This window comes from Hylobates moloch, unplaced genomic scaffold (genome assembly GCF_009828535.3).
Source record: "Hylobates moloch isolate HMO894 unplaced genomic scaffold, HMol_V3 SCAFFOLD_20, whole genome shotgun sequence".
NCBI classification, from domain to species: Eukaryota; Metazoa; Chordata; class Mammalia; order Primates; family Hylobatidae; genus Hylobates; species Hylobates moloch.
In genome coordinates this window covers 19,723,742-19,747,341 of record NW_026652295.1, presented here as the reverse complement: position 1 = coordinate 19,747,341, position 23,600 = coordinate 19,723,742, and the positions used below count along the sequence as shown (strand labels likewise).

The following is a 23,600-nucleotide window of genomic DNA, read 5'->3' as shown; positions in this document are numbered from 1 at the left end:
AATTAGCCCGCCATGGTAGTGTGCACCTGTAGTTCCAGCTACTTGGGAGGCTGGGGCATGAGAATTGCTTGAACCTGGGAGGTGGAGGTTGGTGCCCCTGCAATCCAGCCTGGATGACAGAGAAAGACTGTCTCAAGAAAATAAAAATAAAGTGAACAGAAAGAAGGTAAACTTGGAAAAGAGTCTGGGACCTAGAACTCCTAGGGACCTAGGGCTGTGCATCAGCAGTAAAGAACCACCCACTGGTATCACGAGGTCAGGAGATCGAGACCATCCTGGCCAACACGGTGAAACCCCGTCTCTACTAAAAAAAAATACAAAAAATTAGCCGTCGCGGTGGCGGGCGCCTGTAATCCCAGCTACTTGGAGAGGCTGAGGCAGGAGAATGGCGTGAACCCGGGAGGCGGAGCTTGCAGTGAGCTGAGATCGCACCACTGCACTCCAGTCTGGGCGACAGAGCGAAACTCCGTCTCAAAAAAAAAAAAGAAACACCCACTGGCCAGCAGGCTGGGGGCATATTAGTTTTGTCTCTCCCTCCCAGGCTAGTGTTTCAGACTGCCATGAGGCAAAGGCCTATGGAAGCATTAAACTGTAGGTTAGGGAAATTTCCAGAGGTCTGCTGCTAAGTGACTGAGACCTAACTTCGAAAGACCAGGACTAGTCTTCATGTGTAACTCTAGTTACTAAGCACCAAACTATAAATTGACAAAATCTAAATGCTAGATGGACAAGCTACTAAAATTGAAAGGCACTTTTATTGCGAGAGAATCACTAAGTCTAGAAAGTGAAGGCCCATGATGTTGAACCTCTAAGGAAATCAATCACTAGGTCCAAAAGCCACACCAGAAATAAGTGAGGTGTGAAGAAGGGGCAGCCCCAGAATTCCTCCCAGGAGGTGGAACTCGGGGTGGGCTTATAGGCTCTACAAACTGCTGTCCCTGTTGAGGACATGACAAGAAGCAGGAGGTGAGCACTTTATGTCATTTCCCCTTTTCAGAATGGAGGTTCCTGTTGGGTTATCCTGTTATTTTTCCTCCCATAGTGCGGGTGAGTTCTGTCTACACTACCCTGCCCTGGGCTGAGCACCAGGGTAGATGGAAATCTCTTTTCTTGGTCATCTCAATTTTTGTTAGTTCACAGCGTGAGCATCGTACTGATCGGAGAGGTATTCATTGTTTATGCACAGATCTTTACATTACATGGCCCCTACCAGTAAAACAACCAACTTATCTGTGCTCAACAGAAGGACAGGCCATTTGGTCCCAAGCAGTGGTAAAGCCTGGCTCTGTGCGATTCTGTGTGGAACTCCATGTGGCACCTTCCGGCAGTATTTTCAAGGGTAACTTGTACTATAAACAAGGTATGTGCTAACGTTAAAACCTCAGCCCCATGGACGGTAACATGCCTTTGCAATGAAACAGTTGTGCTGGTAAGCATTTCTGAAAATCTGTGTAGGAAAATGTATGTAATTAGAGCTGCGTGCAATGGTAATGCGCCTGTAGTCTCAGGTACTTGGGAGACTGAGGCAAGAGGATCATTTGGGCCCAGGAGTTTGAGACCGACCTGGGCAGCACAGCAAGTCTCCCATCTCTCTCTCTCAAAATGAAAAAAACACAAAACCCCAAAAGAATTACCACTGGAGCCAGTGGGGAACATCTATAGTCTGCCTGCCTGATATTTGTTGCCCCTATTTTTTTTCCACTGGGGAAGGAGCTCTACTGATGTTCTTAGTTTCTATTAGTCTCCAAGCATGAAAAGAAAAGACTTGAGACTGCTCAACATTTAGGACGACTCTTCCCATCAAAGTTGCAGAGGAGAGTACTGAATCCTGGCCTCAATCCCGAGACTCAAGTGTCTGGGGTAAGGATGAGACTATGACCAATGCAGGAAGGGTCAGTCAATCCTGGGATTTTTCTTGGGAACCACTGGGAAAGTACTGGGTTCTTTTCACTGGGCATTATTAGGCCAGTAGGGTGCAAGCCTGGAGCTACTTGGGAAGTGAGCCAACACAGAAGAGCTGGAGAGAGGCTGAGTCCCAATGCCTTCAAGGGAGGTGCTAGATACAGCCATACCCAAAGGCACACATGCCACAGACTTTCATTTGTGTGAGCCCACAAATATCCCTTTTTGGTATAAGGCAGCTGAATTTGATTATTATTAATACCAGTGATAGATATAGACCTTTAGTATTAATTATTACACAACGAACGTTTGAGTGCTTATAATACGCTATGCATCATGTTAACTGTTTTCCACTTATTTTCACAACACCCTTAATAAGGTGGTTATTATTAATTCCTATTTTATAGAAGAAAAGGGAGGTCTAGCATGATTAACTAACTTTTCCGAGATTGTATAGCCAGTAAGCACACCTACAAGTCCATGCCTATAACTACTTCATGAAAAGATTGTGAGAAGTCCCATATAAAAATATTTGAATAGCTATATTAAGTTGATATTGCCTTAATGACACACTTTATTTTATTCATGATTTAAAAACTCTTCTTTACATGTAATAAATGTATATGGTAATTTAAACAGCATAAATGAGTATAAATGGAAAGCAAACTTTCTCCCTACTCCTGATCCCAGTTCCCTTCCTCAAAGGCAAGCACTATGAAGTTACTTCGACATCCTTTCAGATAGCTATATACATACTTGTATTTACCTAGACTATCTACCATCCCATCTTTAAAAAGTTTTTCCCATAAATCGTAGCAAAACACACACTTTTCTATTAATAACACATGTCCGAGTTAGACCCTATCAGAACACATGGAATGATCTCATTTCTCATAGCTGCATAATATTGTATTAATTAATATGCCATGATTTATTTACTTAACCAGACATCTACTAATGGACATTCAATACTCCTCTCCTATAATCATTTTCCCAATGAATAATCATGCTGGCATTGTGGGGTAGGTATTACTATACCCAGCTTGCACTGAGACAGAAGTTAAGGATTTACCTGAGGTCTCAGTTAACAAGGGACAGATACTAGAATTCTTATTTTTTATTTTTTTAGAGACAGGGTCCAGCTTTGTCACCCAAGCTGGAGGGCAGTGGTGTGATCATGGCTCACTGAAGCCTCAAACTCCTGGCTCAAGCAAGCCTCCCACCTCAGCCTCCTGAGTAGCACCACCATGAGTGGCTAATTTTTTTTTTTTTTGGTAGAGATGAGGTCTTGCTGTTTTGTCCAAGCCAATCTTGAACTCCTGTGCTCAAATGACCCTCCTACCTCAGCCTCCCAAAGTGCTGAGGTTACAGATGTGAGCCTCCACGTTCAGCATAGATACCAGGATTTGAACCTCGGTCTATACAATAATTTGTCAGTGACCATGACACCCTTGGCCTTATTGAGATGTCCTTCCTCTGCTTCCATAGCAACATCCGTGCTGTCACTGCACGATTTTACCACCATGACAAATGCATACTCCAGGCTTCCTCACTGGACTCTAAGCTCAGGTCATAAGCAGCTTAGTTTCCCCAGAGCCTTGCATATGGCATGCACTCAGTCAGATTGACTTATTTATTTTGAATGAACCAAGGAATAAATTCCCAAAGTCCCTTGGCAGGTAAATTACAAAGCTCCAATGTTACCAACCTGCAGAAGGGATAGATGTGTGTGTGTGTGTGTGTGTGTGTGTGTGTGTGTGTGTGTGTGTGTGTTGGGGGGGAAGGCTGGAGTTTAATCTCTATAGATGACTTCAAAAGACTTTCAAGAAATATAAAGGAGAAAAATTAAAGTTGCAGAGATATGTGTAATATAAAAAGCTATGAAACCACAGACTTCACTAAAATTTTTCCTAAATCCATAGAGAAAAAGGCCTGAAAATAGATCCACACCAAATGTTAATGGTGGTTATCTCTGGGAAGTCAAATTAAATGAGTAATGACTTCATGTTTACATTTCTGCAATTTTTGATCTTATTTGAAAAAGCGACGTGTCTACATATACATTATACCATACTAACTGGCATTTCTACTTCTTGGAGCACATCCTCAACATTTAGGTTGTTTCTAGGGTTTGTCTATTAAAAACAGCACAGCCCGTTTCTTGAATATTTGATTTTTCCACATATGTCCAACATATTTTTATTTTATTTTTTTGAGTGGAGTTTCGCTCTTTTTGCCCAGGCTGGAGTGCAATGGTGCCATCTCGGCTCACTGCAACCTCTGCCTCCTGGGTTCAAGCGATTCTCCTGCCTCAGCTCCCAAGTAGCTGGGATTACAGGCGTGCACCACCACACCCAGCTAATTTTGTATTTTTAATAAAGACAAGGTTTCACCATGTTGGCCAGGCTAGTCTCGAACTCCTGACCTCAGGTGATCCACCCGCTTTGGCCTCCCAAAGTGCTGGGATTACAGGTGTGAGCCACCACGCCCAGCCTATATGTCCAACATAAATGCCCAACCTCAGAAGAAAAATTCAGTAAGTTATTGTACATTTATATCTTGAAATGTTATGCAATTAATAATGTTGTATGTACAGTGGCATATGTAACTTTAAAAAAAGCAGGTGTGAATAGTAAAACTATTTTTGTAAGAAAATTATATGCATAGAAAGCAAGTATCTAAGGATACATACCACACACCAAATAGTTGAAAAGCATTAATCTTTGGATAGTAGGCTTATGGTGATTTTACTTTCTTCTTTTTAGCTTTTTATATTTGAAAATCATTTTAAAGTGAGCGTGGGTTACTTGCATAACAAGAAAAGCAATATCATTTCCATTTGGGGTTAAACAGAAGTCTGGTGACTTATTTTCTAGACTGTTGAACGTCTTATGTACCATTCAATATGTACGGGTTCAAAACAGAAATGGGATGTGCCACCAGAAAGGGCATCCAGCTTCGTGATGGGGAGAGAAGGGATGTTCTTATCCACCATGCAACTGAGCCACAGGAAAAATTAAATCAAGCACAAGGCATGGCCTGCTGTATGTTAACAAACTGTGAATGCTAAAATAAACTCCCTTCTCTCTAGTTAAAAGGAGATCGGGAAAGGGACAGAACTTGATAGATGATACTTTTCGTCTTAAAGTCAAAGATGAGACAGGTATTTTGAACAAAGGAAGAAGGAAAATGAAATAAAATGGAAATAAAAAGAATGAAGACCAAGTTAAGTACATCAGTGAAATAACCCAAAGGAGGGAATCTCCAGCTTCACAGAAGACCACAGCTGAATCTCACTTGGACTCTGGCCATTAGGTTAGTGGGTCAGGGCATGAGGATTTTAAGAAAAGTTAGTTTTCAGCTGTAACTATGTATTAACTCAATCTGGCTGATCATTTTTGAATCCATTCAAATATTCATTGAGTGCCTGCTATGTACCAAGCCCTGCATGGGCATATGATTATAATGGCAACATGGTGGTCCCTGCTATCAACAAGTGTACAGGCAAGCAAACAATGGGAAATTTATTATGAATGAACACTGCAGTAAGCCCAGGGTGGGGTCCAGGAGGGCATGAAGAAGGGTGCATGGAGAAGTGGGTAGAGGTCTGGAGAGATTGTTAAGAGGTGACAGCTCTTGAGCTGTGTTATGCAGATAAGGAGTGAAGTCAGGGGAGTTGAATGGGCTGTCCAAATAAGAACAGAAGCAGAGATTTTGAAAAGTCCTGGTTTGGAGGTGCTTGTGAGTAGGGAGGGGCTTTGGGTACAGAATGAGGAGGAAGGGGGACAGCTTATGGTCCCTTTCATGCCAAGCTAAATGCACTCCTAGTGTCAACCTGTCATTGAGGAGGTTACCTAAGATGAAGGGCTCCAAAGTCTTCTCCAGCTTTTTACAGCGAGAGGTAAGTGCAGAATCTAACGAGAGTAGCATCCTCTGTGAGCCACTGGGTGAGAAGCCTAATCACAAACCAGACTATCTCAGAGAAGAATAACTGGTGAACTGAACAGGTGTGCAGAAAACTCCAACCGTATCCCCATCCTTTCTCACTTGGATTACTAGAATGGCCTCCAAAGTTGGTCATTTTTCTTCTTTTGATTTCTAAACTAGGATATTTTAATTTCACTATAACCTGTATTTGTGGACTAGTTTGGGGATCTAACCACATATATATGAATGTTTCTAAAGGAAAAGCAATCTCATTGACTTAGAACTTTTGGAATAAAAGCCATTTAACTTATGAACTGGTGACTCCGGTCCTTTCTATATACACTTATTTTGTTTTTAAGAATAATTTAAGACAATTAAAAAACAAATAGATGCACATGGTTTTTCAAAACCCACTAACTCAGAGAGCCTATAATGGCTACCCTGCTGGGGGAAGCACCTTTACTATTTCTCCTGGTGGTCACCTCTGTATCTCTAAGTGATATGCTCATACAGCTATTTCTGGTTTAGCCATTTTAGTTCTAATGTACTGACATCCTTCAATGATACGATACCTATCTCACTTCTTCCATTTTCCCCCAATAGTTACATAATTAATTTTGGTTAAATAAAAAACCAGTGCTATACATCATGACTATATAAACAGTACTCACTGCAGTATCAAATAATATACTGAGACTATATATCCTTTCTTGTAAAGCTTGTTTGTTTTCTTTGGAGTTTCCAATTGTCTTTCTAGCTCGTTGGCACCATTTGCCCTCACCAAATCCTCAAATTTTTTCCAACTCTCCATCATATCAGATATTCTACCAAATCTCCACTTTTCCTCCTGCCTGAAGCTCTCTGGCCTCCTGATATCCAGACCTGAGACTAGCTAGGGCAAGTCTGCTGCATGGCTGTCATTCTGCAATTTTCCTTCACTGCATACACTGTGTTGATGCCCGAGGTGAACATGTGTCACTTTGAGTGCCCAGCACCTGAACTTTCTCTCCTATGTTTAGAAAACCCCTGACTTTATCAGTCTTGGTGTAAGGTAGGCCCACTTACTATAGAAGATGAAGTATCTTTTTGTGTGCTGGTGATTTGAATGAAGGCCGGCTGCCCTTAGGTAGCTTCAGGATGGACAATGGTCATTGGAAAAACCAAGGCAGGATCAGAGGGTCAGAACTTTCAGACCCATCTCTAAACCTCCAGGGAGAGGAGAGGGGCTGAAGGTTAAGTTGATCCCCAATGGCCAGTGATTTAATCAATCATGCCAACATAATGAAGCTTCCCAAAAAACCCAAGAGGACAGAGTACGGAGAGCTTCCAGGTAGCTGAACACAAGGAGGTTCCTGGAGGGTGACACATGCAAAGAGGTCATGGAAGCTGCGTGCTCCTTCCCACATGCCTTGCCCTATGCACCTCTTCATCTGCATCCTCTGTGATATCGTTTATAATAAACCAGTAAACATCAATGTTTCCTGAGTTCTGTGAGCTGCTCTAGCAAATTAACTGAATCTGAGGAATGGGCTGCGGGAACCCTGATTTACAGCAGGTTGGCCAGAGGCACAGGTAAAACAGCATGGGGCTTGCAACTGGCATCAGAAGTTGGGGGTGGTCTTGTGAGACTGAACCCTCAATCTGTGTGATGTGACACCTCTCTGGGTAGATGGTGTCAGAATTGAATTGGAGGACGCCCAGCTGGTGTCCGCTGCAGAATGAATTGCTTGCTTGATGCCTGGGGAAGCCCCCCACACATCTGGTGTCACAACTGTAATATGCGAAAATAGTGGGAGAAACCGAGTTTGTTCATTCCTCAGCATTTTCAGAATTGGTGTCGGAATCGGGACTGCTAGAACATCCCTAGCTCACGTTTGGGAAGAAAACAGATAAAGGGGTTGGGGGGTGAGAAACCTTCGATTCCTGGGTGCCCATGTGGTCACCCATGGTATGGAGTGGCAGCTGGGCCGCCATCAGTCACTAAAGGTAAAAGTTACCAATGGAATTTAGAGGTGGATCAATCTAACTTCCTGGAAGGTGGTTTGCTGAATGCATGAAGAAATGCAAACTAATAAGAAAAAAGCAAAATATGCAACCCTTTGGTTATTGTTATCTGTAATAGCTAGAATGAAAGTAAAAAGAGAGTGCTGGGCCAAATCTTGATGCCAGACCAAGTTCAGACTTCAGTCAGTCTATGCTTCAGCCAGCAGCCTCAAAGAACCTCGCTCCCGCAAGTGAAAAAATTATGCAGCGACATCAGAAAGCACCCCTAAGGACTTTGGGCACCAAGAAGGCAGTGTCAGGAAAGGGCAAAATCAAGAAGCCATTGAAAGCAGGGGGTATAGTGTGAAGGAACTGTTTTATTTTTTAGATTGGTATCATCAGCTTCCTGAGGAGGCTTTACTAAAATGCATTGTGAGAGTAACTAATTTAGGAGCAGTGTCTTTGGTTTTGAATGTTGGAAGAAGGGGGACTGCCTGACTCCACCTATAAATGTCAAGCTGAAACAGCTGATACGCTTTGTATTCATGCCATGTGGGGCCTGGGTTTATGACCACCGGATTATTCAACCACTGAATATGCCTTGCTACCCAAGTCATGGTAAATGATGCGATTAAGGGCGCCCCTTTAATGTGGATGCCCCATTTAACCTTGTTGCCACAAAATTGAGAGATAGTTCAAGAAGCCTTATGAGATGTACTGGCTCAGCTTCCCCTCATGAGTCTTACAGATGCTAATACAAACATTAGGTTAATTAACAAGAGAATGATGAAGGGTGGGGGGGAAGAGTCACAGGACTCCTCATAGGAAGGTGGAAAATTTTTATTGTTATTAAGAAATAAGGTGAATAAGAACACACTGGGCCAGGTGCGGTTGCTCACACCTGTAATCCCAGCACTTTGGGAGGCCGAGGCAGGTGGATCACGAGGTCAGGAGTTCAAGACCAGCTTGGCCAAGATGGTGAAACCCCATCTCTATTAAAAATACAAAAATTAGCTGGGCGTGGTGGCAGGCACCTGAAATCCCAGCTACTTGGGAGGCTGAGGCAGAGAACTGCTTGAACCTGGGAGGCAGAGGTTGCAGTGAGCAGAGATCGCGCCACTGCACTCCAGCCTGGGTGACAGAGCGAGACGCTGTCTCAAAAAAACAAAACAAAACAAAACAAAACAAAAAAACACACACACTGATGGAGGTGAAACAGAGGAAAAACAAAGAGAAGAGTCATGGGACTTGTCCCAGTAGGGTGGAAATCTTTAGATGGTTATTAAGAAATGGGATGAATAAAACAAATTAGCAAGAAAAAACCCAAAAAATCCCATCAAAAAGTGGGCTAAGAACATGAATAGACAATTCTCAAAAGAAGGTATACAAATGGCCCACAAACATATGAAAAAGTGCTCAACATCACTAATGATCAGGGAAATGCAAATCAAAACCACCATGCAATACCACCTTACTCCTGCAAGAATGGCCATCATCAAAACTTCAAAAAATAATTGCTGGCCATGGTGGCTCACGCCTGTAATCCCAGCACTTTGGCAGGCCAAGGTGGGCAGATCACTTGAGGTCAAGAGTTCAAGATCAGCCTGGCCAACATGGTGAAACATCTGTACCAAAAATACAAAAAGTAGCCGGGCATCGTGGTGTGCACCAGTAGTCTCAGCTACTCAGGAGGCTGAGGTAGGAGAATCGCTTGAACCTAGGAGGTGGAGATTGCAGTGAGCTGAGATTGCCCCACTGCACTCCAGCCTGGGTGACAGAGTGAGACTCTGCCCATCCCCCCGCCCCGCACCCTAAAAAGATGTTGGCGTGGATGTGAACAGGGAGCACTTCTACACTGCTGGTGGGAATGTAAACTAGCACAACCCCTATGGAAAACAGTGTGGGGATTCCTTAAAGAACTAAAAGTAGAAATTACCATTTGATCCAGCAATCCCACTGCTGGGTACCTACCCAGAGGAAAAGAAGTCATTATTCGAAAAAAATATTTGCACACGCATGTTTACAGCAGCACAATCACAATTGCAAAACTGTGGAACCAACCCAAATGCCCTTCAATCAACAAGTGGATAAAGAAACTGTGGCATACACACACACACACACACACACACACAAACTGTGGCATACACACACACACACACACACACACAATGGAATACTACTCAGCCATAAAAAATGAATTAATGGCATTCGCAGCTACCTGGATGAGACTGGAGACCATTATTCTCAGTGAAGTAACTCAGGGATGGAAAACCAAACGTCGTATGTTCTCACTCATAGGTGGGAGCTGAGCTATGAGGATGCAAAGGCATAAGAATGACACAATGGACTTTGGGGACTCAGGGGAGTGAGGGATAAAAGACTACAAATTGGGTGCAGTGTATACTGCTCGAGTGATGAGTGCACCAAAATCTCACAAATCACCACTAAAGAACTTACTCATGTAACCAAATACTACCTGTTCCCCAATAACCTATGGAAAATTAAAAAAATTGGGATGAATAAAACAGAAACTGAAATAAAATGAGGTTAAAACAAATGTTTTAATGCAACACTGTGGAAGGCTGGATAGATCAAAGGGAAGTCCTGCTGGTCTCCCAAAATTAAGGGGTTCGAAAAATGTTTGCTACATTTACCCTAGTTTGGATAAATTTAAAAAGTCAGAGGCAGAGATTACAATGAAGGATCAGATCTGAAATTGCCTGGGGCAATAGTCAGGCAGATTAATCAAGATAAAGACTGACAGACAGCAAAGGTGTCTTGGCCCAGTCCCCTGCTGGGGACCCACAGCCTTATGGACACAAGTGGGAAAATCGTCTGGGAGGTGAAGAGTAATTCCTGGGACTCCTTGATATGGGAGCCTTAGGCACTGTGCTACCAAAACCCACTGGGCAAGCCCTGACTTGGGCTACACTTAAGATTGTGAGAACATAAAAATGTAAGGATTGCTAGGGTGATCAAAGCTGGGATGTTTAAGTAGGCTTTATATAAGGAAGTTGTGTCTCTTTACCTAAATGATTTATAGGAATGGATATCATGTCTGTCCGGGGAACACTTCCCCTAGCTAGTACTGAATTGTACGACTGAAACCTGTTGATAAAGACCTAATGAAGGCTACAGTTAGGAAAGTAAGCGTTGATGGAATTAAGGTAAAAGTTTAGAGAGAGGTGGTATATTTGAACACACTTCATGAGAAATAGCTGTGTCTCTTTATAATGCAATGGACATTACATCTGAGTGGGAAATGCTCCCCCTACATAGTACTGTAAAACAGAAGGCATGCAAATCCACCCTTTGAGCTATATTAATTGGACGTGCTAAATGGTCCAGCAAGGTCGCCCAAGCCCGCAGGGCGCAGAATAGAAGCTGACTGCTGGTAGAGACACATCCTGAAGGCATAGCCCTGTGTGGAGCCTAGACTGAAGAACATAAAATGACCCTGAAACCTGAAATAACCATGCTCTCTGGGGGTGACGTCAGAGGAACACTGTAATGGGGATGGCAGTGCCCAGAAGAGTTCTGTCATAAAATGGAAATGGTTTATAAGGGATCATGCTACCTACCTGAAGAATGCAAGGAGGAGATAACCTCTCCCCTAGGCCTGACTCACGAACTGTGTGAGGAGCTGCTGGATTCTTCAGTGCCCAATAAACAGCTCTCTGATTGACTGACAAAGAGCTGCTGTGTTTATGATGCATTTCAAGGCAGTTTCAAAGTGAACGGACAACAGCCCATTTGATCACCGACGGCCAATGATGCAATCAACCATGCCTATGTAATGCAGCTTCCATAAAAGCCCCCAAAGGACTGGGTTTGGAGAGCTTCTGAATAACTGAACACACGGAGGTTCCTAGAGGGTGGCACACCTGGGGAGGGCATGGAAGCTCCACACTCCCGCCCCCATACATCGCCCTACACATCCCTTGATCTGTACCCTTTGTAATATCCTTTATAATAAACCAGTAAATGCTGTTTCCCTGAGTTCTGTGACCTGCTCTGGCAAATTAATCAAACCCAAGAAGGGGGTTGTGGGAACCCCAATTTATAGCTATTCAGTCAGAAAAAACAGGTAAAACAATCTGGGGCTTGCAACTGGCATTGGAAGTGGGGGGCAGTCTTGCGGGGCTCAGCCTTCAACCTGTGGGATCTGACGCTATCTCTGGGTAGACGATGTAGAATTGAACTGGGGGACACCCAGCTGGTGTCCATTGCAGAACGAATTGCTTGCTTGATGTCTAGGGAAACTACCCCCTCACCCGGCACGTCTGGTGTCAGAAGCGTGATGTGAAACTATAGTAGGAGAAACTGAGTTTTTTTATTCTTCTATATTCTCAGACATATCCAGCGAAAACCTTTTAAAATCCAAAGGCCAAATAGAGACTTTTTCCCAGAGACACGAAAGCTGACAGAATTCTTCACCAGTAGAATAGAGAAAATATTAAACGAAGTGCCTCAAACAGAATAAAATAATGCCAAATGGAAAACAGATCTACGCGAAGGAATTAAGAGCATCAGAAATGGTAACTATGCGGGTAAATATGTAAATTCCTCCGCCACATTTAAATCTCTCTCTTTGTTTTTACCGATACAGGACTTCACTATGTTGCCCAGACTGGTCTCGAACTCCTGGCTTCAAGCTATCCTCCTACCTCGGCCTCCCAAAGCACTAGGATTATAGGTGTGTGCCACTGCACCTGGCCATAATTTACTAATTTTTAAAATTGATTATCTTTTAAAGAGATTTGGCCCTGGTGCAGTGGGGCTCATGCCTGTAATCCCAGCACTTTGAGAGGCAGAGTCAGGAGAATTACTTGAGACCAGGAGTTCAAGAACAGCATGGGCAACAGTGAGACCCGGTCTCTACAAAAATAAAAAAATTAGCCAAGTCTGGTGGTGCAAACCTGTAGTCCCACACACTTGGAGGTTAAAGTGGGAGGATCACTTGAGCCCTGGAATTTGAGGCTGCAGTGAGCTATGACTGTGCTTAAGAGTGAATGGGGGCTGAGGTGGAAGGATTGCTTGAGCTCAGGAGTTTGAGTCCAGCCTGGGTGACACAGTGAGACCCTGTCTCAAAAAAAAAAAAAAAAAAAAAAACAGAGAAAGAGAACAAAACAAAAAGAACAAGATAGAGAGACCTGCCCTGCCTGATACCTAGGTTTTTATTGTGTAACTATAGGAATTAGTGAAATAGGCTGGGTGCGGTGGGTCACGCCTATAATCCCAGCCCTTTGGGAGGCCGAGGTGGTGAGTGGATTACCTGAGGTCAGGAGTTCAAGACCAGCCTCACCAACCTGGTGAAACCCTGTCTCTACTAAAAATACAAAAATTAGCAAGGTAAGAGGGCGGGCACCTGTAATTCCAGCTACTTGGGAGGCTGAGGTGGGAGAATCGCTTGAACCCGGGAGGTGGAGGTTGCAGTGAGCCAAGCCTGGCCAACGGCCTGCGGCCCAGGGTCAGCGCGAGACACTCTCTCCCAAAAAAAAAAAAAAAAAAAGAATTAGTGAAATATGTCCAGGCATACCGATAGGTAAATAGACCAAAAGAATAGAATAGAAAACCGAGAAACAGCTCCACACATACATGAAGACGTCATATACTGCAAATGGGACACTGCAGATACTGCAAAGAACAGACTATTTATTTATTTATTTATTTATTTATTTTTTTTTTTTGAGACGGAGTCTCGCTCTGTTGCCCAGGCTGGAGTGCAGTGGCGCAGTCTCGGCTCACTGCAAGCTCCACCTCCCAGGTTCACGCCATTCTCCTGCCTCAGCCTCTCCGAGTAGCTGGGACTACAGGCGCCCGCCACCACGCCCGGCTAATTTTTTTGTATTTTTTTTTTTAGTAGAGATGGGGTTTCACCCTGATCCCCCCCGGCCTCCAAATCTGGATTACAACTGACCACCCCCGGCCAAAGTATCGGAAAAATAAAACTGGATCCCTCAAACTACATACAAAACTCAACTCCAGACCTACTGAAGTAAGCAAGACACTGCACGGGAGGGCAGCACAAATCACACGTGCTGTCTGTCAACAAAAGGCCACAGTAAAACAATGGAAAGGTAAGCTACCTCAGCATTATTATCCAGAATAGGTAAAGAATTAGGAGTAGCCAGTAAGAAAAGAACATATAACCCAAGAGAAAAATTAGATAAAAGACAGGAATAGGGGATTCCTAGAAGAGACTACTAAATGGCTGAAAATATTAAAATACGAAGTCAGGGAAATATAAATTAAAATGAAATAGCCTTCTCACACTTACGAGGTTGGCAAAAATGACAAAGCCTAAAAATACCAAGTGCTGAAAATATGAGAAACTGATACTATGCTTGAAGCCAGGGGTTGACGGGGAGGGCCCCTCGGGAGAAGATTTTTATAAATACTTAGTGAAAACCATCAACTCCTCAATATGCACCATAAACTCTTGCACATATGCACAAGGATGTGTACACAAGAATTTGTAGAGCAGCATTAGCACCAGGCTATAGTTATCAACACAGGCCAATCACACAAATATAGTAGTGAGTAAAAAACAAAACAAAACAAAACCCAGAATGTATACAGTATCTTTTTACAAAATTTTAAAAACATTGAAAACATTACTAAATAGCATTAGATTAATAAATACGCAGTAAAAGTAGACATATACAACACAGGCGAAGTATGAGAAATGAAGGCAAATGTAGTGGAAAGAACAATGCATTTGGGGAGAGAAACAAGACTTCAAATGTATTGTCTCGCTCTGTTGCCCAGGCTGGAGTGCAGTGGTGCGATCTCGGCTCACTGCAAGCTCTGCCTCCCAGGCTGACGCCATTCTCCTGCCTCAGCCTCCCGAGTAGCTGGGACTACAGGCACCCGCCACCACACCTGGCTAAGTTTTTTGTATTTTTAGTAGAGACAGGGTTTCACCATGTTAGCCAGGATGGTCTCGATCTCCTGACCTTGTGATCCGCTTGCCTCGGCCTCCCAAAGTGCTGGGATTACAGGCGTGAGCCACTGAGCCCAGCCTTCAAATGTATTGTTAATGTCATTTCATGGGTGCTATTCTTTCTATCTTTTGTATCTGAAATATTTTATAGTAAATTAAAAAAATTAAAAACAAGCATCAATTAGTGAGGCAGAAGAATGGGCATGAGACTTAGTATAACTATTTTGGAAGATTATCTGGCAGTGTTAATATTTTAAACATGCATGGCTTTTTGTTGTTTGTTTGTTTGTTTTGTTTTGTTTTGTTTTGAGATAAGAGTCTTGCTCTGTCTCCCAGTCTAGAGTGCAGTGGCGTGATCTCGGCTCACTGCAACTTCCACCTCCCGGGTTCAAGTGATTCTCCTGCCTCAGCCTCCCATGTAGCTGGGATTACAGGTGCCTGCCACCATGTCCAGCTAATTTTTGTATTTTTAGTAGAGACAGGGTTTCACCATGGTGGCCAGGCTGGTCTCGAACTCCTGACCTCAGATGATCCGCCTGCCTCGGCCTTCCAAAGTGCTGGGATTGCAGGCGTGAGCCACCATGCCTGGCCAAAACATGCATGACTTTTTCACTCTACAAGTGTACTTCTGGGAATCAATTTATCTTAGAGAAATACTGAAAAACATGCACAGAAAGGCATGTATAAGGATGTTTATTATAGCACTATAATCAACAGGGACAAGTTAAAAATCTAAATGACTATTGTTCATTAATAAGGGAATGGTTAAATAAACCATTTTATTTTATATATCCATATTATAGAACATTATGTACCTGCAGTATTCTATGGCCAAGGTACATCTTTCCTTTAACAAGTAAGGAAAAAACAAGTCAGAACTGTAGATAAGGCATGGTTTCCAATGTAAAGCAAAAACAATCACTGTTAAAAATACATAGAAAAAGGCCTGGAAGGAAGTCCATAAGTGAGGAGAAGGGGAAGGGTTGAAGACGCTAATACATCCTATATATTTCTGATAGAATGTGTGTGGGAATACATAATGTGTAATTCATTTGTAAAATTGGTGAAAATAGAATAAAAACAGAGGATACACATGTTAAAAACAAACAAACAAAAAAGTCTAGGGAAATCGGAGGAACCAGTCAGCCCATGAGAAGTTCTGAGACGGCTGGGCTTCTGGGAGACAAGGCGTGGGAAGCCCCCATGAGCACTGACAAAGAATAACATTTAGTGAAAGAACGAATGAGCGGATGAGAGGAAAGAGGTGAGCAATGGGAGCCCCCGGATTTTAGGATTATTGCCTATTTCTATAACATCAGTTCTCCACTTCCCCAAAGGTAGGTAACTCACAAGTTTTCTTTTTCTTTTGAGACAGGGTCTTGCTCTGTTGCCCAGGCTGGAGTGCAGTGGTGCAATCACTGTAGCTTCAACCTCACAGGCTCAAGCAATCTTCTCACCTCGACCCCCCAAGTAGCTGGGACTACAGGTGCATGCCACCACACCTGGCTAATTTGTGTATTTTTGGAGAGACAGGGTTTCACCACATTGCCCAGGCTGGTCTCAAACTCCTGGACTCAAGTGATCTGCCTGCCTAGGCCTCCTAAAGTACTGGGACGAAGAGCCTGGCTGTAACTCACAAATTTTCAAAAGGAAACAAAAATGTATCCAATGCCTACTGTGTACTTCCACATCAATTATTTTAATTAAAGGAAAGCGGATCCTCTAACAAACCTTTAATTTGTTAAGATAAAAAATTTCTATGTATTAAAAAAAAATCAATGTAAACAGTGACATCAATTTTCAGCTACACTGACTGTTCAGATGTATACTTTTTAAACATAACATAGGGGTAACAGGAGATTTCAGAACAGGCTCTTCATCTAATGATATAAGTGGCAGTTAGTTTTCATAGCTGGCATCACTGTTCTGAGATCAGTACATCTCTTCAGATAACCCCTGGGACTTCATTCCTCCTGCTGTTCTTCCCGCTGAAGCTCTTCCTGGCTGTATCACCTTTTTTTGTTTGTTTTCAGGTGGAGTCTTGCTCTGTCGCCCAGGCTGGAGTGCAGTGGCACGATCTTGGCTCACTGCAACCTCTGCCTCTAGGGTTCAAGCGATTTTCCTGCCTCAGCCTCCCAAGTAGCTGGGATTACAGGTATCGGCCACCATGCTAGACTAAGACTAACTTTTGTATTTTTAGTAGAGATGGGGTTTCACCATGGCCAGGCTGGTCTCAGGTGATACTGACCTCAGGCGATCCACCCGCCTTGGCCTCCTAAAGTGCTAGGATTTCAGGCGTGAGCCACCGCCTCCAGCCCTTCCAGGCTATATCACTAAAGAAAAAAACAATTGTGGAAAATCTGATGTAGACCCTATTTCGTGTGATCCCTGACAAGCTAAATACAGGATTAAACAACTTGTGAGGTGACAGAGTCATCCGAAGACACACAGCCTGGGGCAGATAACGGAAGAAGCTTTCTTCCTCTAATTGTTCTTCCCAAAGACTTGTAGGGAAGCATCCTGGAACCACTTCCGGGGAACAGAATATTAAACATGCAGTCTCAGGCCGGGTGCGGTGGCTCACGCTTGTAATCCCAGCACTTTGGGAGGCCGAGGTGGGCGGATCACGAGGTCAGGAGATCGAGACCACGGTGAAACCCCGTCTCTACTAAAAATACAAAAAAATTAGCCGGGCGCGGTGGCGGGCGCCTGTAGTCCCAGCTACTCGGAGAGGCTGAGGCAGGAGAATGGCGTGAACCCGGGAGGCGGAGCTTGCAGTGAGCCGAGATCCCTTGCACCACTGCATTCCAGCCTGGGCGACAGAGCGAGACTCCGTCTCAAAAAAAAAAAAAAAAAATATGCAGTCTCCACACAAAAAAGCAATACTTTTGCCCCTTTGTCACAACAGAGTGTAACTGACAAGCCTATTTTTGGGGAATCTCCTAATGTTTAAAGGACAGAATGGAATTAGGGCTTGGAGAGTGAGTAAAGTTACACTGATAAGACATGGGTTGGCTCTAAGAAGAGAATTCAATTTTCTTAAAAACAACCAAGAATAGAAGCTTATCTCCAAGGTCCACCAGCAAGCACCACCATGAGTGAGCTGTTTTTTCTAAGGCTGAGGAAGTGGAGAAATGGTCTGGGAGGGAGGTGCAGAGAGGAGTCAGTGGGCAGAGCAACCAACTCTGGTAGGTATTGCTTGATCTACCTATTTAATTTATAAATTAGGGGTTAAAGACCCCTCGGTATGCGGAAAACAAGATATGAGTCTTCTCTTTCAAAATCTCCCCGGCAAAACGACACAACCATGAAAGTAGAAAACGCACACACGATTCTTTAAAAGGAGTCAAATTCCTCCACTCTCATTCTGAATGACTCCCTGTTACAGTAATGTGGGCAAACATTTTGATAGAGATTATGGATCTGAAGCCTCTTGCTTACCCACTGTAAGTTCAGAACAAGGTCTTAGTTGGCCTTTTTCTACTTCCTAATGAGCCACTATCTCTGAGGTTCAGAAGAAAAATCAAACAGAAAGGCCTACGGCAGTGATTGCTAATGAATACATATGAAGTCATGTTCATTTTTCAAATGAACATAAAAAGATCTTGAAGAAATACTAGACAAATTGCTATGAAAAATGTGGGCTGGAATAGCGATCCAAAAACTCTAAAAATATACGAACTTGATAATACTGAATTCAATGAAAATTATACTAAGAAAAATGTTCTTTACCTAAATTAATTTTGGGGAAAAAAATGGTAGTGTGTTGCTGCAGGAAAGGGATGACAATATTAACTTTTACTGGTGATAAAGTCAATAACAAACTATGACGTCTATCAAGGACCCTGGCTGTATTCAGCAGCTCAATGATTATAGGAAGAGCAACAATTTATTTGAACAGGAATTTAGCTTGTGCAGAACAAGGATTTCTCAGGAGGCAGTTGTGGCAGGTGTAGCTAGGGGACCACTCTGATAGTTTGTCTCCTTTTTATGAGTGTTTATTTTCTAACCCACTTATCTCTTTACTACGTCTATCCTATATACCTTCCTACAATTCTAGGTAATGGATGCTGTCGCAGTAGATGTTTGTTAATTGGGAGACTAAAAAGAGAACGGGCCAGGTGCAGTGGTTGACGCCTGTAATCCCACCACTTTGGGAGGCCGAGGTGGTCGGATTACCTGAGGTCAGGAGTTCGAGACCAGCCTGGCCAACATGGTGAAACCCCATCTCTACTAAAAAAAAGAAAAAAAAAAAAAAGAAAAAATTAGCTAGCGATGATGGTGTGCTTTTGTAATCCCAGCTACTTGGGAGGCCGAGACGGGAGAATCGCTTGAACCCGGGGTGCAGAGGGTGCAGTGAGCCAAGATGGGGCCACTGTACTCCAGCCTGGGCAACAGAGTAAGACTTTATCTCAAAAAAAAAAAAAAAGAGATAGAATGAAGGATCTCAAAGGGTACACTAGCTGAACCTGACAAGTCAGGGAACATTTTTTCCCTAGGCTAAACTTATTTCCAGGTGTAGGCAAAGGGGGTGCGGAGGAGAAATACTCTCTTCATCTCTGAAGCCATACCTACGTCAGATCCTCCCACTGCCTCTCCTCCTGCTGGTTCGAAGCCTGGAAACCTCACCTGTGGGCAAAGTGAGTTCATAAACCTGAAATGCATTGCTTTTCTTGATGAATGACCCCAAATGAACTTCAAAGAATTCTGCATGAGATCTTACCTGAGAATTCTTCTAGGGATTCTTATAACCAACTTTTTGCAATTAATCATTACAAATGCAAAGTAATTATCTGGTTATTTAAAAAGCAACAAATAATTAACTGTGTGAGAAACAAACCTTCATAATCTCTACAATCAGTTAAGGTTTATGAATCTGAGACCATTATTTATAAATTAAAATTACTTAATCCCCCCAAAAGCCCTCAATACTTTTCTTAAACATAGTTAATGAATCTTGTAATGACTTTGGTACTTTTTTAACTGGTGGACTGACATTAATTTTTTTTTTAACAAAATCTATTTCTATTTGTATTCGCACATTGCATTGCTCACTAAAATATGTGTGCGAGTGCGTGTAGGCAGTCATTTCATAAAAAGCAAGGAGGAAAGGAGACAGGACTATTTGAATCACATTCCAATTTAGGAGAATGCTCTTTATGACAATGTTCTCAGAATGGTTTATAAAGGTGAATAAAATAAGAAACTACAAGAACAGATACACTAAAATGAGTGTTATTTCCATTGTATAATTCTCCTTGTCAGTTTGCAAAATAGAACCTAATTTTTTTTTTTTTTTTTTTAACTGGGGGACTGGAGGAATGGCAAGAAACCTTGGCTGAGTTCCCTGGGTCTCGGTTTCTTCATCTGTACAAAGTGTAGAGAGGACTAGAAAATTCACTGGCATACTACTTTCTAGGGCTTGAAGGCCTGTGAGCATCTCTGAAGTTTCACATCCTAATCAATTCCTTCTTTTGTCCATTTACTCTGACCATCTCTGGGTAAGACCCACCGGAACCTGGCAAAAGCTAAATTCACCAGAAACTTATGAGATTACAGGTAAGAACACAAAGTAAGGACAATATATTTCAAAAACCATCACAGAATTCTAAGCAAAAATGGAAGAATACCAAAAGCCTCTTGGTCTGTGACTTAGTTTGTAGCTAAACACACACACTCTTTGCCTAGCTCCTTCAATGCTTAACCCTGAGGTGTGGCCACGGCAAGCCTCAGCCAGCATATCATTTCAGAGTTCTTTCCCTGGGTTCCCAAGGGTTGGCTCTAGAATTGCCTGGAGTTGTAAAAGGGATGAGAGAATTTCTTTCTGACTCCACCCTATTACCACACTGTTTATAACCAAATGGCACCCCTGTCAAAGCTTTTGGGACAACCTTGCCCCAGGGCCAGTGCAAAAGAATGTTCACTTTATTAAGAACAGTGCCCTGTCTTGAGGGAAAACAGGATGTTTAGAAAATTTTGTACTTAATCTTCGACTCTCTCTTAAGCCAACTATGACTCGCTACAGGGAAAATTGTACAGCAGGGTCAATAAATAAAACCATAGACTTCTATGACGAATTGTCAAGTGCTGCTGTGGACAAGGCAATATCCGATGGGCCAAAAGGTGGGAAAAGATCTAGAAAGGTCCATAGCTTTCCCTGGAGCTCTCAAAGATAACAGACACTTTTGTAGGTCAGAGTCTCCAAAGAGGGTTGGAATCAGTCTGCTAAATGCGTCAAAACAGAGCCAAGTGGGAAAGTCCAGTCCTGACCTCCCTGGCACAGGCATCCACTGGCATTTTATCACTTTGCTTGCAGCCAACAAAATCAATCAGCAAGACCATTACAATGAAACACACAGGATATGGAGAGAAACACATACTACAACATGTGTTCTTCAAAAGACAAGAAAGCCATCCAAAAAGGAGTTGATTTCAGCTTCAAGAAAGTCGCTATTTATGCATTTCTTATTCTGATTGTATTGGCATTCGGGACCATTTTCTTGCATTTGATATTTGGTCCATCTTATAATTCTTATTATCATAACCAAAACTACTTTAAAACAAATGTGCACGTCCTTGGTTCTTAAACTAACTTCGATATACATTGTGATCAACTGGGTAATAAAAAAAAAAATCCTGATCCCTGGGCTCCACCCCTGAGATATAGAATTAGTTACATGGATTTGGCCTGGGTAGTTGAATTTTCAAAAGCTATCCAGTGGAGTCTAATGTCCAGGAAAGCTTTAGAACTACTGCTCTGAGCTGAACCCTGGCTGGCAATTAGGCTCAGAGGTATGGGAAGTCTGCCTTAACCTGCCAAATACAAGCACCATTATGGCGTGGCTAAGAGTCATCAGAAGTATTTGCTATTCTGGTATCAAATTAATTTTAAAGGCAGAGGGGCAAGGGATGAGAAGGAACAATGATGCTTTTGTGGGGGTAAGACAAGTCTTCAATGCTACAAAACTCCTTAGCATATTATAGAAACCAGTTTTGCTGGTTTTTTATTATATGACAAAGGGAAGCACTGACCCAGTGGCAAGATTCTGGATGTAAGGTGTTCTAGTCCAAAGCACTAGCAGTCCTAGTGAGACATCTTTGTGACTCCTGGAAAAAACTCAGAGAAGTTTCCTACTCTAAGAATACCACCTTTAAAGAACAGATACCGTCACTTCCTGCTGCGAGTCTACATTTTTGCATGTCAAGAAGATTAGGACCAAACCCATCTGCCCACAAGGTAGTGCTATAGGGTTGTAAACTGCCATTATGAAATTAAATATTACCTCTAAGGTCATGGGTCTCAATCTTGAGCATGCTCAGAATCACCTGACAGGCTTGTTAAATTCAGATTGTTGGGCTTGTCCACACGGGGTCTCTGATTCTGTAGGTCAAGGATGGCAATTTGCATTTCTGACAATTCTCAGCTGATGTTGAGACTGCTGGTCTGGGGAAGACCACACTTTGATAACTCCCGTTCTTAGGGCTCATAAAAGGCATGGTCCTTGAGTAATAAGAGATGTTTCTTCAGGCTTTGTGATAAAGAGACAAATACTTTGAGTGAAAGGAGACAGGGTCTTAAGATAAATCTTGAGAATTGTGCCAAGAGGCAAAATGTTAACATTCCACTAGGGAGAAACAAGCAGGTGGGTTGTTAACCTCATTCATTCAGTCCGGAGTAAATATTATCCTTGGAGGACAAAGTGGAAGAGCTGTCTTGAGTTAAAAAGAGAACTGAAACATTCTTTCCAAAAAATGGTGACCCATGGTTTCTTGTTTTACAAGGGAATAGTGGGCATTTTTCATTTACAAAATATTTACTTTATAATGGTGGCACTTCAGTGGGAGGAAAGGTGGGCATTTTGACTAAGTGGTTAGGAAAATTGGGTAGCCATCTACAAAAAATAAAGTTGAGTCAGGCACGATTGCTTCTGCCTATAATCTCAGCACTTTGGGAGGCTGAGGTAGGATCGTCTGAGCCCAGGAGTTAGAGACCAGCCTGGACAATATAGCGAGACCTCGTCTCCACAAATAATAAAATTTGCCAGGCATGGTGGTGTGCACCTGTGGTCCCAGCTACTCAGGAGGCTGAGGCAAGAGAATCACCTGAGCACGGGAGGTCGAGGCTGCAGTGAGCTGTCACTGCACCACTGAACTCCAGTCTGGGCAACAGAGTGAGAGCCTATTTCCAAAACAAAAACAAAAACAAAAAACTTGAATCCATACTTAACAGAATATCAGGATAAACCTCAAATGGAGCAAATATTTGAATGTAAAAAAAGTAATAGCATAGAAATTCTGCAAGAAAATATGGGTCAATTCTTATACATGTATGTGTGGAAGGGGTTGGTGGAAATGCTCTCTGTGACTTGAAATCCAGAAGCCATAAAAGAAAGAATGGAAAATTCTGTATAAGACAAAAAAACCCCACAAATACTAAGGGAAATGATAAGCCAAGAAAAATTTGAAGATCATATCACAGACTTAGAGCTAACCTCCCTATTATATAAAGAGCCCTTACAAATCAACAAGAAAAAGAGCAAGAATCCATCAGAAGAGTAAATCACGTACAGGAATGAAGTACAGTTTGCAAAACAAACAAACACAAACAAACAAAAAGAAAGAAACAAGAAAAACAAATGGCTTCTTTTTTTTGAGATGGAGTCTCACTCTGTCGCCAGGCTGGAGTACAGTGGTGGGATCTCGGCTCACTGCAACCTCTGCCTCCCGGGTTCAAGCGATTCTCCTGCCTCAGCCTCCTGAGTAGCTGGGACTACAGGTGTGTGCCACCACGCCCAGCTAATTTTTTTGTATTTTCAGTAGAGACAGGGTTTCACCATGTTGG

At 42.7% G+C, this 23,600-nt stretch overlaps 1 protein-coding gene across 2 annotated transcripts in view; it reads right to left on the bottom strand.

Moving 5' to 3' along the window:
- The window catches only part of E2F3 (E2F transcription factor 3), a 92,690-nt gene that overhangs the window by 18,088 nt on the left and 51,002 nt on the right, over nt 1-23,600 (bottom strand). The window lies entirely within an intron of this gene.